This window comes from Protopterus annectens, chromosome 16.part0 (assembly GCF_019279795.1).
Source record: "Protopterus annectens isolate FY-2018-M chromosome 16.part0, PAN1.0, whole genome shotgun sequence".
NCBI lineage: Eukaryota > Metazoa > Chordata > Ceratodontiformes > Protopteridae > Protopterus > Protopterus annectens.
Genome location: NC_056750.1, coordinates 557,639,769 through 557,656,400, shown reverse-complemented (window position 1 = coordinate 557,656,400; position 16,632 = coordinate 557,639,769). Strand labels below are relative to the sequence as shown.

The 16,632-nt window shown below is 43.2% G+C and overlaps 1 protein-coding gene across 2 annotated transcripts in view; it reads right to left on the bottom strand.

Annotated features, from left to right (window-relative positions):
* The window catches only part of NCS1 (neuronal calcium sensor 1), a 1,842,585-nt gene that overhangs the window by 38,792 nt on the left and 1,787,161 nt on the right, over window positions 1–16,632 (bottom strand). The window lies entirely within an intron of this gene.

Sequence of the window (16,632 nt, the reverse complement as noted above, 5' to 3'; positions counted from 1 at the left end):
ATCTCAACCTAGCCTGTAACATAAACAGAACATGTTGGAGAAACAGATGTGTCTCCCAGAGATTGCTGCTCCTCTGGAATAAACTCCCACTTCACCTGAAGCACAGCTCCTCAACGACTGTATTTAAGAGCAACCTTGACAACTGGATGGGAGACAGTAAACCACCCATGGCACCGTGGGACCCTAATCACAGAGTCTCTCTCTTTGCTATCAACACACCTCTCAACCTCTTAGAGTAAGAAATCTTGACAAAGCCGTGAAAAAGTGGTACAAGTAGGGAAATTTTTTAATATTGCTCTTACAAACTTAGAAAGTTGATAGAATAACAGGTTTTGCATTAGCATGAATTTTCAGAAGGGTATGAAGTCTAAAACTCAAATGTCTGTCATTATTTTCTAACTTCAATATTTAATGATTTGCCACTAATTTGCCAGAAGGCCACACTTTTATGAAAAACAGACCAAAAATATAAGGCAAAAATTTGTACACGTGAGATGTATGCCACCTAACCATGGTCAACTAGGGTACAAGGGTATTCATGGCTAGGCATAAGGCCCTAGGGCCATTAGCCTAGTAACCTCCTATGAACCGATGAGGATACTGCATATCATAGCAAATGTCCAAAGCACTTGGTTTATACAACTCTTCCCCCTCTAGCACATCATGTAGAATCTGTGATGCTTTCCACAGCTCCATTATTCACAACCAATGGCACTAAAAAACTGGCTTAAAAATTAAAAAAACAAAACAATAAAAAAACAAAAAACAAAAAAAACGACCTCATTAAATAATTAACCTCTCACCAGCACTTCCTACCCATTAACAATAATAATTAACAGAAACTTATAAGAAGGTAATTTCCAATCCTTTTGGAAAAATAATCTAGACTAATAGTCTTTCAAAGTACAAGCATACAAAAAATAGAAAACTATAATCCTATCTCTGCTGTTGGTACACTCTCCACACTGTTAGAAAAAGTGGTACATTCCCAATTATTGTATAAGCAAATATAAGAGGCTCCATAAAACAAAAAAAGAAGTTATGTACTCACCATAACGTTCCATATTTGTTGTCCATGATCTCGCCTTCATTCTTGGTGGTTGGGTTTGGAACTGAGCATCGGTTTTCACTGGCTCGAGGCTACAATCTATCCCAAGATACCTAGCGACAGTTAGCCAGATCTCATTTGAGAAACTAATCACTAGACTATGCCAACCAATACAATAACTGTAATAGATGCGCTGCCCATAATTTGAAAGGCATGAAGGGAATCAGGCAATTTACAGACAATTTTAGCAATTTCCTCTCGATCCTCCAGGAAGGGGGAAGGAGGGGTAGGATGCAAGAATGAAGGCAAGATCATGGACAACAAACATGGAACGTTATGGTGAGTACATAACTTCTTTATGTTATGTTGTCCTATCTCACCTTCATTCTTGCTGGCTGGGTTAGCATCCCCAGCACCTTCTTTCTCGGGTGGCTCAAGGGAACAAACTCTTCAGAACAGTGGAACCAAAGGATGCCCTGTTCCTGGAGGCCACATCTACTTTGTAATGAGTGATAAAGGTATGAAGGTTAACCCATGTAGCTGCAGCACAAATTGAATCCAAAGGGAGTCTAGTTTGAAAGGCAGTGGAAGTGGACACAGCCCTAGTTGAATGCCCTTTAATTTTCCCTGGCAGCTGTTTTTTCTGAGAGTTATAGAAATAAGTGATGGTATCTGTAAGCCATTTTTATAAGGTGACTTTTGAAACTGAAGTACCTTTTCTATTTTCTGAAAATGAAACAAACTGCTGGTCAGATTTTCTAAGTTCCTTGGTCCTACGCAAGTAAAGGTGTAGCTGTCTGTGTATGTCCAGTTGGTGAAGCTTGTATTCTGCGTCATTGCCATATTTAGGGAAAAATACAGGTAACTCGATATACTGATTTAAATTGGCCTTATAATGAACTTTTGGCAGAAAGGAAGGATTTGTTCTGAGGGAAACTCTTTTTGTGGAAAATCAGATAGGAGGACAGATAGACAGAGCTTGCAGTTCTGAAACCCTCCTAGCGGAGGTAATTGCCGTTAAGAAGAGTGTCTTCCAAGATAAGAACTTCAGTGAACAAAAAGAGGCTGGTTCGAAAGGAGGAAGAGTTAAGGACGATAACACCAAACTGAGGTCCCAAGGAGGTGGTGGTTCTCTTAAGGGAGGTCTTAAAAGGAATGTACCCCTGAGGAAAGCTTTGCATAATCTATGGGACATTGTATTGGATGCTGAATATCCACAAGAACCACGAAAAAACACAGCAAGCAGGCTTGGAGAACCACCTGGGAACAGCCAACTCCACAATAAGGCAAACGAACCCGGTAACCAAAGAAGCAGGAACCGTACTCCTCAATAAGCAAAAAATCCTTTATTAACGTTACACCACTGAAATCACGTTTTCGTTTGGAAATCCAACTTCATCAGATACAGCCCGTACCACTCCACACATTTTATACCATTTAGTCCTTAATTGAAAAATTGAAAAAACATCTTTCTTAAAGTAAAAGTTCTGCCAACCTTTAAGGCTCACTTAGGAATGTACGTTTACATTAAAACCAATTATTTAAAACAATACTTCACTTGATGAAAAGTTTTTTAAAAAATACGATGTATATAATGCAGTTAAAACACACAACAAGGACATACTTCATTGCCTGTCAAACACATATCAATAAACAGACTATAAATTTCTACAAATCAATAAAACTAATCTTTGATTTAAAAAAATATACATATGATATGTTTTGAGACCTAGTCAATCTATATGTGCTAGTTATTGTTAGCATGTCTTTAATGAATTTATTTTGTTAATTTACACCAATATAAGCCAAATATAATAATACAATGTTCCATGTACAATTTGACAAAGAATACCTGAATAAAATATTATATATATGGCCCCCATAGATTGCCATTAAACAATTAAATAAAAACTTTACAGTTGTTCAGCCTTTAATTTTAAATATGGCATAATAGAAATTGAGTCATTCAACCCAGGGGGTTTATTGGATTCCAGCAGAATTTGCCAGCATGTTTCTCTATGAGATAACAATGCTCCCCAGTTTCCTCCCCTGGCACAATGGGTTACTGCTTCCAAAACAAAAAACTTAAATGTTGCTGCTTCACACCCAATCGTGTGCCTGTATAGTGCATTCGTACTGACCTTTTTTAAAATATCATAACAATGTTCATAGATACGTCTCTTTAGCTGCCTCTCCGTCTTGCCTACATAAAATGCCTGGCAAGAACGGCAGACAGCCAAATACACTATACCCTTAGAGTTGCAATTGTAAAAATTGTTTGAACACAATTTCCTATTCCTACTTTCTAGATATACAAATTCCTGGTCTACAACATATTTACATTGCATACAACGCCCACAACGGTATGTCCCTCTCCTAGGGGGGTTGGGGCCACCCTGCCTAGTATTCTGCTCTAATGCCCTCTTAATATTGAAGCCCCTTCTGTAGACGAACTTGCAGGACAAATCTTTTAAATTATTTAAATCCGTAAGGTCCCTGAAATTACAAAGTTCCCTTTCAATAATATATCTGATTTGTCCTGCATCCTCGTTGTGTTGTGTAATAAAAAACTGGTTAAAACCAGGAACATTAGTATATGTTGAAGGAATATCATCATGTTGGTCCACTTTACTCTTCCCCAAAATAGGAGAAAACCTACTTTTCCTGGCAGCCCAAACTTCATCTTTAACAGAATTAATCAAACCTATCGGGTACCCTCTATCAACAAAAAATGACGTCAGCTTATCCCCCTCAGATTGAAAACAGGAGTCATCAGATGTCATGTGGGAAACCCTGACAAATTGGCCCTTTAATATAGATCTTTTTTGAAATTTGGATGTGAACTTAGGTAGTGAAGGTATCCATTGGAAAACGAAGGTTTTCTATAAATACAAGAGCTAAACCCTTCACCCTGCTTACTAAGGGAAACATCTTGATAATTTACTTGGTCCACGGTTACTTGATACGTAAACTGCAAAAATTCTGTTGTAGAATGCAGATAAGATATAAAATCTTCAATAGAAGATTCCGGTCCTATCCAAAAAATACATATGTCGTTCAGGAACCTGGTATAGTGAATCCAATATTTTGAGAACTCACTGTGAATGACAAATTTTTGTTCCCAGACTGACAATATGATGTCTGCATAAGTGGGAGCACAATTAGCTCCCATAGAGACACCTGAGGTTTGCCTTATTGTGGAGTTGGCTGTTCCCAGGTGGTTCTCCAAGCCTGCTTACATTGTATTGGATCCCATGTTGCCTACATGGTAGTTAGATATGGCGGCCAGTTGTACTCGTATCGTGGCTGCCGCTGCACCTTGATTAAAAGTTTCTGTTAAAAATTCCAGGATTGCAGATATAGGGGCTATAAAGGGGTCTATATGGTTTTTGCCAGCCCAACAAGAAACCCTCTTCCATTTGCTTGCATAAATTTTCCTAGTTGTATTCTTGTGTGACGAAACCACAATGTGTCATACTGCCAGGGATAGTTCTGGAAGCCTGGCTAAGACTGGAATTGGAGTAACCAAGCTGTCAGCTTGAGACTTTGAAGAGAGGGGTGGAGCGTTCCTGAGTGATGAGTCAGAAGATCCGACACTGGGTTCAGGATCCAAGGCTCCTCCTGAAGATGGGGCCATAGAAAGGGGAACCATATCTGACGAGGCCAGTAAGGAGCAATGAGAATGAGCCTGCGACTCAATGAACTGACTTTCTGGAGAACCTTGGGAATTAATGGAAACAGGGGAAGAGCATACAGAAGTCCCGTGGGCCAATCGTAAGTGCATCCCTTGGTGACTCCCCCGGAGGGGGGAATTAGGGCAAAGTAGCTGCTGCATTTGGAGTTGATGGGTGTGGCAAAGAGGTCGCAGCAAGGATGGCCCCACTTACAAAAAATTTGGTTCGCAATTTCCTGATTCAGGGACCACTCGTGAGGCATAAGAATTGCCCAGCTTAATCTGTCTGCTATTGCATTGGATTTTCCTGGGATGTGCATTGCAGTCAGAAAACGTTGAGAAGAAATTGCCCACTGCCATACTTTTTGAGCCTCCTGACAGAGAGGGTAGGATCTGGTTCCCCCTTGTTTGTTGATGTATCACACCATGGACATATTGTCTGTCTGTATTGCAGTAGCACCTATTGGAAGAGAACTCTGGAATGCTTGCAACGCCAGAAGCACCACCCTCATCTCTAGGACATTGATGTGCAAGTGGTACTCATGTTCTTGCCAAATCCCTTGGACAGTCTGTCTCAGATAATGCCTCCCCACCCTATCTGGGAACTGTCCGTGGTCACTGTAGCTACAGGTTGGCGGAGAACAAATGGTCTGCCTATCGTTACCTGAGTGGACTGAAGCCACCATTGTAGGTCCCTCTTGCAGGTGCTTGTAATGAGAATTTTGTGTGACATGGGCAACTCCTGCATGGACCATTGAGTGAAAAGTAGCCACTGTAATATTCTCTTGTGTAGACGCATCAGTGGGACTAGTGTTATTTCAACTGCCACTGAACCCAGAACCTTGAGGACAAATCTTGCTTGCACTTTTTTCGTCATGAGCAATATTGACACCTGATGGCATAGAGTTTGAACTCTTTTGTGAGGCAGTTTTGCAACCATGTCTTTTGTGTTTAAGTCTGCCCCTATAAAGGTAATATGCTGTGATGGCAACAAGGCAATTTTTTTCTAAATTTACAGTAATGGCCAGCTCTGAGCAGAGATGAATGGTGGTGTCTCTTTTCCTGGTTAGTAGATGCTCAGTGGTGGCGGTCAGGAGCCAGTCGTCTAAGTATGGAAACACCCGGAATCCTCGACGCCTCAGGTGAGCCGTAACTACTGCCATGCATTTGCTAAAGACACTGAGGGCTGTAGTGAGACCAAAGGGCAGAGCTCTGAAGTGGTAATGACTGGCTCCTAGACGGAAGCATAAATATCTTCTGGATCGTCTATCCATCTTTATATGGTGGTACACATCCTGAAGATCTATGGTGCAGATCCAATTGCCTTGTCCCAGAAAAAGGAGTACAGACTGCAGTGTTACCATCCAAAACTTCGTTTTATTTACCAACTTGTTCAGTCTGCTGAGATCCAAAATTGGTCTCCACTCTCCTGTCTTTTTTGGATCTAAAAAGAATCTTGAGTAAATACTGGATCCGATTTGGTCTGCGGGGACTTCTTGGATGACTCTCTTTTCTAGCAACCTTTGAATTTCTAAGGTTGCTTGATCCCTCTGACTGGGTGATATGTCTAGGACAGACTTTGATGGAAGGGTGGAAGGGAGAAAAGAATGTAGAATCCCCTGGATATAATGGACGTATCCATTTGTCTTGAGTCATGTCTAGCCAAGCTTTTGAGTACAGTGATAATCTCTCCCCAACTGCCTCCAGAGGTGGCCAGACGGGCCTCTTTCAGGAGCGATGGAAGGGTCTACCCGAGAATGCATCTCTTGTCACACTGATTCTGAGACCCCCCCCCTCTGCTGCGAGGGTGGCATCTTCCTTTATCTCCCCTCTGCCCCTGGGGGGAAAATTCACAACGAGTGTCCGGTGAGGCTCCTTTGGATTTCTAGAACTACATTTTTCTGCCCTTCTGACCTTTGGGATAAGGTCTAGTAGGGACGGAGAAATGTACTCCCACGGCAGACAGAGTCTTGCCGTCTTGCTCACTCCTGGTAAGAGTCTCCGTCACTTTTGGCCTGAACAAGACAAGCCATGAAATGGGGCGTCAATAAAGGAAGACTTGAACGGTTCAGCAAACTCACAAAGATGCATCCAGGAATGTCTCCTGAGAGCTATTCCTGTGCCTGCTGCCCTGCTTGCTCCATCGGCCGCATAAGAAATGAGGTGCATGGAGGAGTTGCTGATAGAGGTTAAGGTCGCAAGCTGAGAGCTTATCTTGTCAGATAACCCCCCAGCTGTAGCACCTTGGAGGGTATCTGTTAGCTCCTTGAGGAGATCCCTCTGAAGATGAGTAAAATGGGATACGTAATTCAGCAACCTAAGGGTAAAGGCTGCTGAAGAGAAAGAGAAAGTACAGCTGTGTACACTTACCATAAATGTAGATGTTCAAGTGTATTCACTGTTGCAGTCATCACACTTGGGTTATTTGTCTGAAGGTAGCCCTCAGTCATCCCGAATACCAAAGACTTAGTATTTCTACATCGGCTGCTGTCACTCCAGGACTGACGTCAGATCGTCAGGGGTATAAAAACAGACAGCCGAAGCCATTACATCAGTTTTTCTTGCCCCAAATGTCAGGAGCCCCCATATGGAGCTAAGCTATGGTGGGAAAATCACCAACAGTAAAACGTAAATACCAATACCCCTGCAAGGGGTGAGTAATATACACATAGAGGAGAGAGAGAGAGAGAGAGAGAGAGAGAAGGGAGCTGGAGGGAGAGAAACCAGGACTGCAACAGTAAATACACTCGAACATCTACATTTATGGTAAGTGTACACAACTGTACTATGTTCTTAGTGTTTCACTGTTGCAGTCATCACACTTGGGTTGATTCCCAAAGCTGAAGAAAGGGTGGAGGCAGTCAAAAAGAGTTTGGGCTGGCTAGTATGCCCTGCAGGACTGCAGTTGCAAAACCTGCCCTGGACTTGGAAAATATAGGCAGGTGGTAATGCTTGGTGAATGTGTGTACAGAACTCCAGTTAGCAGCCTCCAGAATGTCCCTGGTAGGGACTCCCCTGAGGAATGCTTTAGAGGTAGAAGTTGCCCTAGTGGAATGTGTTCTGACCCCCTGAGGGGTTGATTTCCCATTGTGTTTGAAGCAGAAATGGATGCAGTGTGCTATCCATTTGGAAATTGTCTGTTTTGAAATTACCTTGAAATGACCTTGCCTTCTGAGCCTGATGCAAAACCGAGTAATATATGGTCAGATTTCCTGAAGGGCTTAGTCCTATCCAGGTAGAATCTGAGCTGTCTGTGCACATCCAAGGAGTGCAGGATCCTCTCCCCTTTATTTTGAGGATTAGGGAAGAAGGTTGGCAAATGGAGAGATTGGTTGAGAGCAACACTGTACACCACTTTAGGCATAAAGGAAGGATTAGACCTGAGGGAGACCCTGTCAGAATGAATAATAATGAAGGGTTCCTCGGCCATAAGTGCTTGTAGCTCAGACGCTCTTCTAGCTGAAGTGATGGCTAGAAGCAATGCTGTTTTCCAAGAGAGGAATTTTAACTCTGCTGATGCTGCAGGCTCAAAAGGGGGTAGTGTGAGCTTTTCCAGTACAAAGTTAAGGTCCCAAGCAGGGGTGGGTGCTCTCCTTGGTGGCCTTAAGTTGTTTGCCCCTCTCAGGAACTGTTTGATGACAGGGTGAGAGAAGAGGGGTGGCTCAGTGTTGTAATGAGCCGAGACAACAGAGGCATTGATCTTAATGGAGGAAAAGGATAGTCCTCTGTGGAGTAGATCTGCTAAGTAATCCAGGATTAGAGGTAGGGAGGGCAGAGTTATATCCTCTCCTTTAGATTGAATCCAGGAGTAATACCTTTTCCACTTATCAGCATAGGATTTCCTTGTACTGGGTCTTCTGGCTTCAAGAATGACGTCCAGTACCTGCTTGCTTAGGCTGGTCACTGGGGGAGAATTCAAGTAATAAGCCAGGCTGCAAGATTCAGGGTTTGTAGTTGCAGATGCAAGAACTGTCCTCCCTGTTGAGTGAGGAGGGTCTGGGGTGGGTGCCAGGGTGCGCATAAGTGGGTACCAGTGCTGGCATGGCCAGTCCAGGGTAATCAGGATTGTCCTTGGTCTGTCCTGTCTTATCTTGAGCAATATTCTTGAGAGAAGGGCAGAGGGGGAAATGCATAGATTGAGAGGTTTACCCACTGGAAGGATAGGGCATCCACTTTTCAGACCCTGCTGTGAGGTGTCCTGGTGCAACATTTGCTGAGCTGGTGACTGCAGGGGGAGGCAAAGAAATCCACCTCTGGGGTCCCCCCATTTCTGAATCAGAAGGCTGAAGGTGCTGGGCTCTAATTGCCACTTGTGTGGGTCTAGGAGATTTCTGCTTAAGTCGTCTGCCAATGAGTTTTGTTTGCCTGGCAGGAATTGAGCTTGCAAATGGACCTGCATGTACAAGGCCATGTTCCACAGGGCCATGGCTAACCTGCAGAGTGGGTAAGAGTGGGTTCCTTCCTGCTTGTTGCTGTACCACATAACTGTGGTGTTGTCTGTTTTTATTAGCAGGGGTCCTGGTGAGAGTAGGGATCTAAAAGCTGTTAGAGTGTGCTGAACAGCTGGCATCTCTTTCTGGTTAATGTGCAGATAAATTTGACTTGGGCTCCAGTGGCCCTGAATGCACCTGTCGTCCAGGTGTGCACCCCAGGCATAGTCTGATGTGTCTGTGGTTAGGGTCTAGGCAGCAAGGGGTTGAGTAAAGGGAAGTCCCTTGTTGCGACTGCATGCTGCTGCCCACCAAAGAAACTCTGTCCTTAGGCAAGGTATGATAGGAATGACAGTGGTCCTGAGAATGTTGGCACCAAAGACTTTTTAAGTACCACTGAAGTTTCCTCATATGCAGTTTGGCATATGGAATTAGTAGGATGCAAGAGGCCATGAATCCTAGGGCCTGCAGGATTTTCCTTGGGATAGCTGGGTTCTGGTGGCCATTTGAGTGAAGTAGTCTGTCAGATAGGCTTATTTTTCTGGAGTAAGGAATGCCATCTGGGATGCTGTGTCCAAGCTTGCTACCAGGAATACAATCTTTTGACCGGGGACTAGTTTTGATTTATTTTCATTGATGGTGTACTCCAGGGAGGTTAGAAGGTTCTTTGCAGGTGCTGCAACAGCATTTCCCGACTGTCTGCCTGAATCAGGCAGTCGTCCAAGTACGGGTAAATCTGAATTTTTCTCTGTCTGCAGTAGGCAATGGCTGGAGCCAGGTATTTTGTGAATACTCTGGGAGCAGTGGATTAGCCAAAGGGAAGTGCAGATAACTGATAATACATAGATCCTGCCCTGAAGGGTAATTTCCTGCATGAGTCCCTGATAGGGATGTGCAGATAAATGTCTATTAGGTCTAGGGTGACTAACCAGGCCTCTTTGGCCAGCATAGGAAGAAGCAGCTGCAGGGTGAGCATTCTGAATTTTGGTACCACCAGGAAGGTGTTCAGAATGGAAAGATCTCGGATTGGGTACCAAGTGCTCTCTTTTCTGGGTACCAGGAAAAATCTGGAATAGAACCCTCGACTTATCTGATCTGCAGGAACAGGTTGAATTGCCCTTATGGAGAGCAGGGATTGAACTTGGCTTTGTGCCTCTGCCCACTGGTTTGGAGGAAGGTCTAGGAACCCTTTTGGGATTGGCAGTGAGTGGAAGTAAAATTTGTACCCCTGGGATACAATGTTGATGACCCATCGGTCTTTGGTGAAGGAAGTCCAGTTTTTTGCATGATGGGCAAGTTTTCCTCCTAGGGGCATGAGCAGTTGGGCAGAGGTGGGCAGTGGAGTTGAGAAGTCATTGTGAATTCTCTCCATAAGGGGGTGGCTTAGCACTTCTTGTTTTTGAAGTGGAGGCACTCCATTGCTTAGATCTCTGCATACCCTGAGAGTGTAGTCTGGGGGGGGGGGTCGGTTTCCCCTGGGTCTACTTTGAGATGGCCTTGAGGGGGCTGGAAAAGACCAATGTTTCGAGGGGCAATGCCTACTGAATCTAGGAGGCTGTACTTGCAAGAAATCCTTCACTGTCTGCACAGATTTAGCTTTTTCTTCCATCTTTGTAAGAACCTCTTCTGCTTTGGTGCCAAACAGATTGTCCTTGTTTAAAGGAGCGTCTAGTAATTTTGATTTGACATGGTCTGGCAAGGTCTGCTCCTTAAGACAAGCATGCCTTCTCAGTACAGAACCAGTGACTGATGCCCTGTAAGATACTTCTAGGGCATCAAAGCCACATTGCAAAGTATGCATGCTGACTTGGCTTGTAGAATGCATAAGCTCTTGTAATTCTTTATTTTCTGCACAGTCTGTAAAGGCAGCTATTTTTTGCTTAATAAGTCCAATAATATGTTGTTGGTACTTCAACATGTGAAACTGGCAATTCAAAGCCCTAATGGCAAGAGTTGCAGAGGTGTATACTTTCTTACCCCATCTGTCTAAAGCTCTGGAATCCCTGTCCGAAGGGGTGAGATTCTTAGCTGTAGTTATTTTGATACCTTTAGGCCTCTGGGACAGAAGTAGGATTTTTGGAAAGGAATTTGTGAGAGTCAGGAACTCTTTAGTGCCTGTCTGGTTTCCTAGGAGAAGGGGGTAAAGTATCAGGAGTTAAACTGGATTCCATAACATCCAGGACTGGGGGTATTGCTAAAGGCCTATGTTGTGGCAAATCTAGAAATTCTCTGAGTCTCTTTTTGGACTGAGGATAGTCTGGGCTTTCCCAGTGGAAATGCTCTCTTAAAGTATGTAAGGTTTCACCAAAAGAAAAATCCTCTGGTGGAGAAGCAGAGGGAATGGATTCCTCTGCATCTGAATCCTCATAAGCAGATAAAGGCATGTCTTCATAATCAGATACCTCAGAGTTGTCGGACTCTTGGTCTGTTAAAGCTGCTGGGGACAGTTCTCTTTTTCTCTTAGCAGGGGAAAGCGGACTTCCCCTAATCAGCATAATAAGGTCGTCTGCCATTTTAAGCATTTGATGTTGTGGCAGGTGCTTGAGTTTGGGTCGTTTTTTTTTTTTGGCGTAGCTCGTACTCTTGGTCTTTGAAACTCTGTAGTTTTAGACAGAACTGAGGACGCGAAATAAGTCGTCGGTTTGTGTTGAATATCGGAAGTGCAAAGAACTTCCTCAGAAGTCAGTGCCTGCTCAGCGGCTCCGGACCCGTCCAAGGTAGAGACATCTGCAGGTTCCGTAGTCAAAGAAGAGTCTTGTGGCATACCAAACTCCGAACGGGTCTCGGCAGAGGCCTGCAAATCCACTGAAGCAGGCATCAGGGGCTGCAAAAGTGCCTCACTGAGTACTGGCGAACTGGTGAATAGCTAACGGAAGCATCAATGGCAGTTTTGGACCTGTGCGGTCTGTCACTGTCTTTATCCTTACGTTTTTTCAGAAGATCGGTAGTCGGATGGCTTACCAAAGCCATTTCGGAATACAGAGATCGAGAATGAAAGTATTTAGTATCAATAAGGGCCCGACGACGAATAGTTCAGGCATTGAACAAGGCACAAAACCGACAGTGACATACGTCATGGTCTGGGCCTAAACAGGTGACGCAGTAAGAATGGAAATCTCGGTGTGGTATTTGCTTTCCACAGGAGAGACAATTGTTAACTTTTTCTGACATCGGTTAGAGCAAGAAAAAAGGACCCCCAATGGGGTACTTAGCTTTAGAAGACTTCAGGATGATTCAATTTGGAAACAAAAACTCAGGGAGTGGCTGACAGGTACTCGTGCGAACTGCTTCTACTTCAGGCTCCTAGGCAAAAAAGACAAATGTAATGGTGTCGGCTACCTGTTTTTATACCCCTGATGACCTGATGTCAGTCCTGGAGTGACAGCAACCGACGCAGAAATACTAAGTCTCTAGTATTCTGGCCGACTGAGGGCTACCTGCAAGCAGATAACCCAAGTGTGATGACTGCAGCAGTGAAACATGAAGAACATTATATCCTTCCCATATCTGTCCATCGTTCGAGACTCCTTATTCAGCGGATGGACAGATGCAGAAGTTTCAACCAATTCCTTCTTGGTGGCCACCGCCACCTCCACAGCATCTACTGGGGCACCTTTGGTCAAAAACTGTTTTCCGGGGCTGTAATGAATTTGTTGGGCCTCCCCAGAACAGGCTCCACTGACTCCGGAGAGCCCCACGCCCTTCAACTGACTACACCCAGGAGCTGGTCAAAAGGCAGAGACACCCAAGAGGTGGAGGGCTGAGAACCAAACGCCTCCAGGTATACAGACTCATCTACAGAAGGGGAGAGGGTTTTCTAGCCACCTCTCTATTTCAGGATCACTAAGATGTCTGAAAAGAAGACACCCTCAGAGGGTGACCATGGAGACCCTTCTGAATCCTCTAAGTTGGTATTGGATGTGACAGACTCAGGGGAATCTATGTGTTTCCTCTTACACATTCTCTTCCAAGGAACCTCCTCGAGGAGATGTTCCGGGGAGGTTTCAGAAGAGAGGGTTTCACCCATTGGGGCATCCTGGGGCATTGGTTCTGTACAATGGGGCTGGAGGGATGGTGTAAAGGTTGACACTGGCTCTTGGGGGGGTGGAGTAGCTGGAGCTGAGGGTGGAGCAGTCTCAGGGGAAAGCACGCTCCTCATCACCTCAAAGGCACCACGATCCTGGGCTGGGGAACCAGGAGATCTCCCCCGCACCAAGGAGGATGGCTTTGAGGCTGATGTGGGCACCAAACACACCTGCGTCGAAGCCCCAAGTGGGAGAGTCGAATCTGACAAGGGTTTGGTTCAACTCTCCCCTCCCCAGAACAGATGAGGGAGTCTCAGCCCCCAGACCTCTCAATGGACGACAACATCAAAGTGATTGGAGCAGAGATTAGTACCGAAACTCCGGGAATGGATTTCGGGTCCGACGGTTCCACCACTAGGACTTCCAGGCACTCTGGCTCTGAACTCAACTGAGTACGAGGAGGAACCAAAGGTAAAGAAGCTACTGGAGTCTGCTCCATAACCTTCTGGGCTGGGCTGGTGAGAATTTTTGATGACTGATGGATTGATTTTGTTTATTTAGACATATGGACCAGTTGAGTAAATTACCCCTTCTCAGCACAGTCCCGTGGAGAAATGCCTCATTGGGTTTAATATCACATGTTTGACAGTACTGTGGCCGAAAGTGCATATATCCGAAGAAAATGTTTGGAAATCACACCACCAACCACAGTAAATGCCGGACTGAGCATTTCAATGAAGTCGAATGTCGAACATTTCAACTTCACTGAAATTCTCTTAGCCGCTAAACATATTTTAACATGTTTGGCATGGGGGGCAAGCCCTCCAGCACCCCCACACCCCCTACTTATATATACAAACTCCGAGATCACACTACACTGTGGAATGGGTACATTTCCCAATCCCCACTATAGTGTGATCTGCACTACACTGTCAAACCTTGCTATAGCGGTTGTTCGCTATTGTAAGGTTCGACAATATAGTACTCGCATTAATGGTTCTGCTACCTGATTAACGCATATACGTTGATCGCACACAGTGTAATCGACTATGTGAAGTAAACAGCTTCATAGTTGTACTAGAAGTCAACAACAAAAATACTTTATGCAAAGTTAATAAACACACTATCATTATCAGCTAAAGATTATCACTAATCATTCAAATAAAGAAAAAGATGAATGCTTGTGGTAAAACACTACATTTGAGTCTTACACACAAAGGTGCTCAACCATCGACTCACTTTGAAAGTTTAAAATATTTTCCTGAGCCTTTTTCAATCAATTACTGGACATCCATTATAAGGCAGCGTAAAGTGTTTTAGCATTTCTATGGCTTCTTGAAGGAATAAGAGAGAAACACTTGCAAGCATTATAGCTAATGAAGCACAGGTTTTCAAATTTTATGCAGTTTTGTGGTGCTGCGGTAGCGTTGTCGCCTCACAGTAAGACGCTGTCCGGTTCGATTCTCAGTTTGAGTGTCTTCTGCATGGAGACATGCGTGAATGAGCGTACCTTCGTTGAAGGCTGTCCGTCAAGGCTGGTAACTCAGCACGTAAAAATCAACTACCAATCATTAGCGGACTGGAGTTCCGCTGTGGCAACCCCTAATAGGGAAAAGCCGAAAGATACAACAACCTTTTTTCTAGTGATTTTCTGTTGCTTACATTTTTAAGTGTTGTATGTCTCTGAAAACTGTAAATTAAACATGTTGCATATTTTCCATTTGAAAAATAAAGCCTGCTGGTCTGTATGTGAAATCACTGTAATGCTCACAGTCCAAAGACCATCTTAACATTTTTGAAGCCCAAGTCTCCTCACAGTTAATCATTTTACTTTTCATCTGAATATACTTTTCATCTTTACAAATAAATAAATAAATAAATAAATACTAATTTGCTATTTACAGAAAGTGAGCCATTTCTGACACCATGATGCACTTCCTTGGTCTGAAGGCGAGTTCTGCAGTACTTGTCCTGACATACTCATAACTTCTGGTTTCAAACATGCCTTATCCTATGGCATGTGGGCTTTGCTATCCTAGATACAGTTATTTAAACCTTAATGTATCACATGCATCATAAAACAACATTATCTGATATGAGAAGCTGAAACATTTACTTTGTATTTTCACTAGAGCTTCAAATTTAAATCACCTCTCCTTACTGCAGTACCTCTCAATTACAAAAAAATTTAAAATGACTGAAGTAAGCTATTTGAAAGGTCACTCATCCATTAATAACAAGCAGTCGCAGTAAGCACTAAGGGAGGACTAAGAAGGAGAAATGTGACTAGATGAAGAACGACTGCAGGGATAAGCTTGGTAGAGCAGACCTCTAACACTTACTCTTTTTAACACAAATTTATACACTTAAAAGTGAGACAGAATGTTTAGAATATTTAAGGTTCTGGCTTTGTTTTTATCAAGCTGTATGTTCACATGTTAAGATATACAAACAAAATGGGACAGAGGACCAGTATTTGATATAACCAGATCAAACAAATAATGGTAAAATGGCGCACACAACTGTAATGACTGCTACTCTACATAATCAAATAATGAAGAATGCCACCATTCCACCTGGCCTGACCCACTAGGACGAAACAGCATGTTAAATGATACAATAAAGAAGGAACACTCTGCAGACGTACTACATTTCTTAAACTAAAATCATGAATCAAAAGAACACAGACACAGCAAATTACATACATGTATGTTACTGAAGGCAGACCCCAACCTAAAAGGCAGTATACAAGATACCTCTGTTGAAAGAAAAACAAAGGCATTCATTCATAAATTAAAAAAAAGAACAACTTATCTACATAGCTTGATTCAAAATAACAGAGCAAAAAGGCTTACAATATTTCTTTGTTCTCTCAAATATGCAGCTAAATCTGTCCACATTCAAGATCTTGCCTCTGGAGGAATCTTAAATGACTAAGAAAGTACTCAAAAGAAAAAAAAAATCAGTAAACAGAAACAATGAAACAAAAGGCTGACCAAAAGCTAAGTAATTCAGTTTTCAAGCATGACTAGAGCAAACGCAGGTAAACAGTATGCTGTTTCACTCAATTTCAACTCATTGCTTTGGATAAAGAAACCAAAGACTAACACAAGGACTTACTTTAAGTTACGCTATTTACCTGTTTCACCTACCATAACTTTTACTGAGGGCTTTCAGCTGTTTTGTACCACAATGTTCTATCAAACACGAGGGCTTGTCTAAAATGCAGACAAAATATATTGCAGGAAAAAATGCTCCTTGCTTGAACCAAACAGGCTATTTCTGTAGTGCTGAAGAGCTGTTTAAGATTTCTATCAGCATAAACTGACTGGCTTCTTGTCCAAAGGCATATATTCAAGTAATCCAGCACAAAAGAGTAACTAACATGCCAAAGCCGAAAAAACGGACTGGCAAGAAAATAAATAAATAAATAACCAAGTAAGGGTCTCTTGAGGA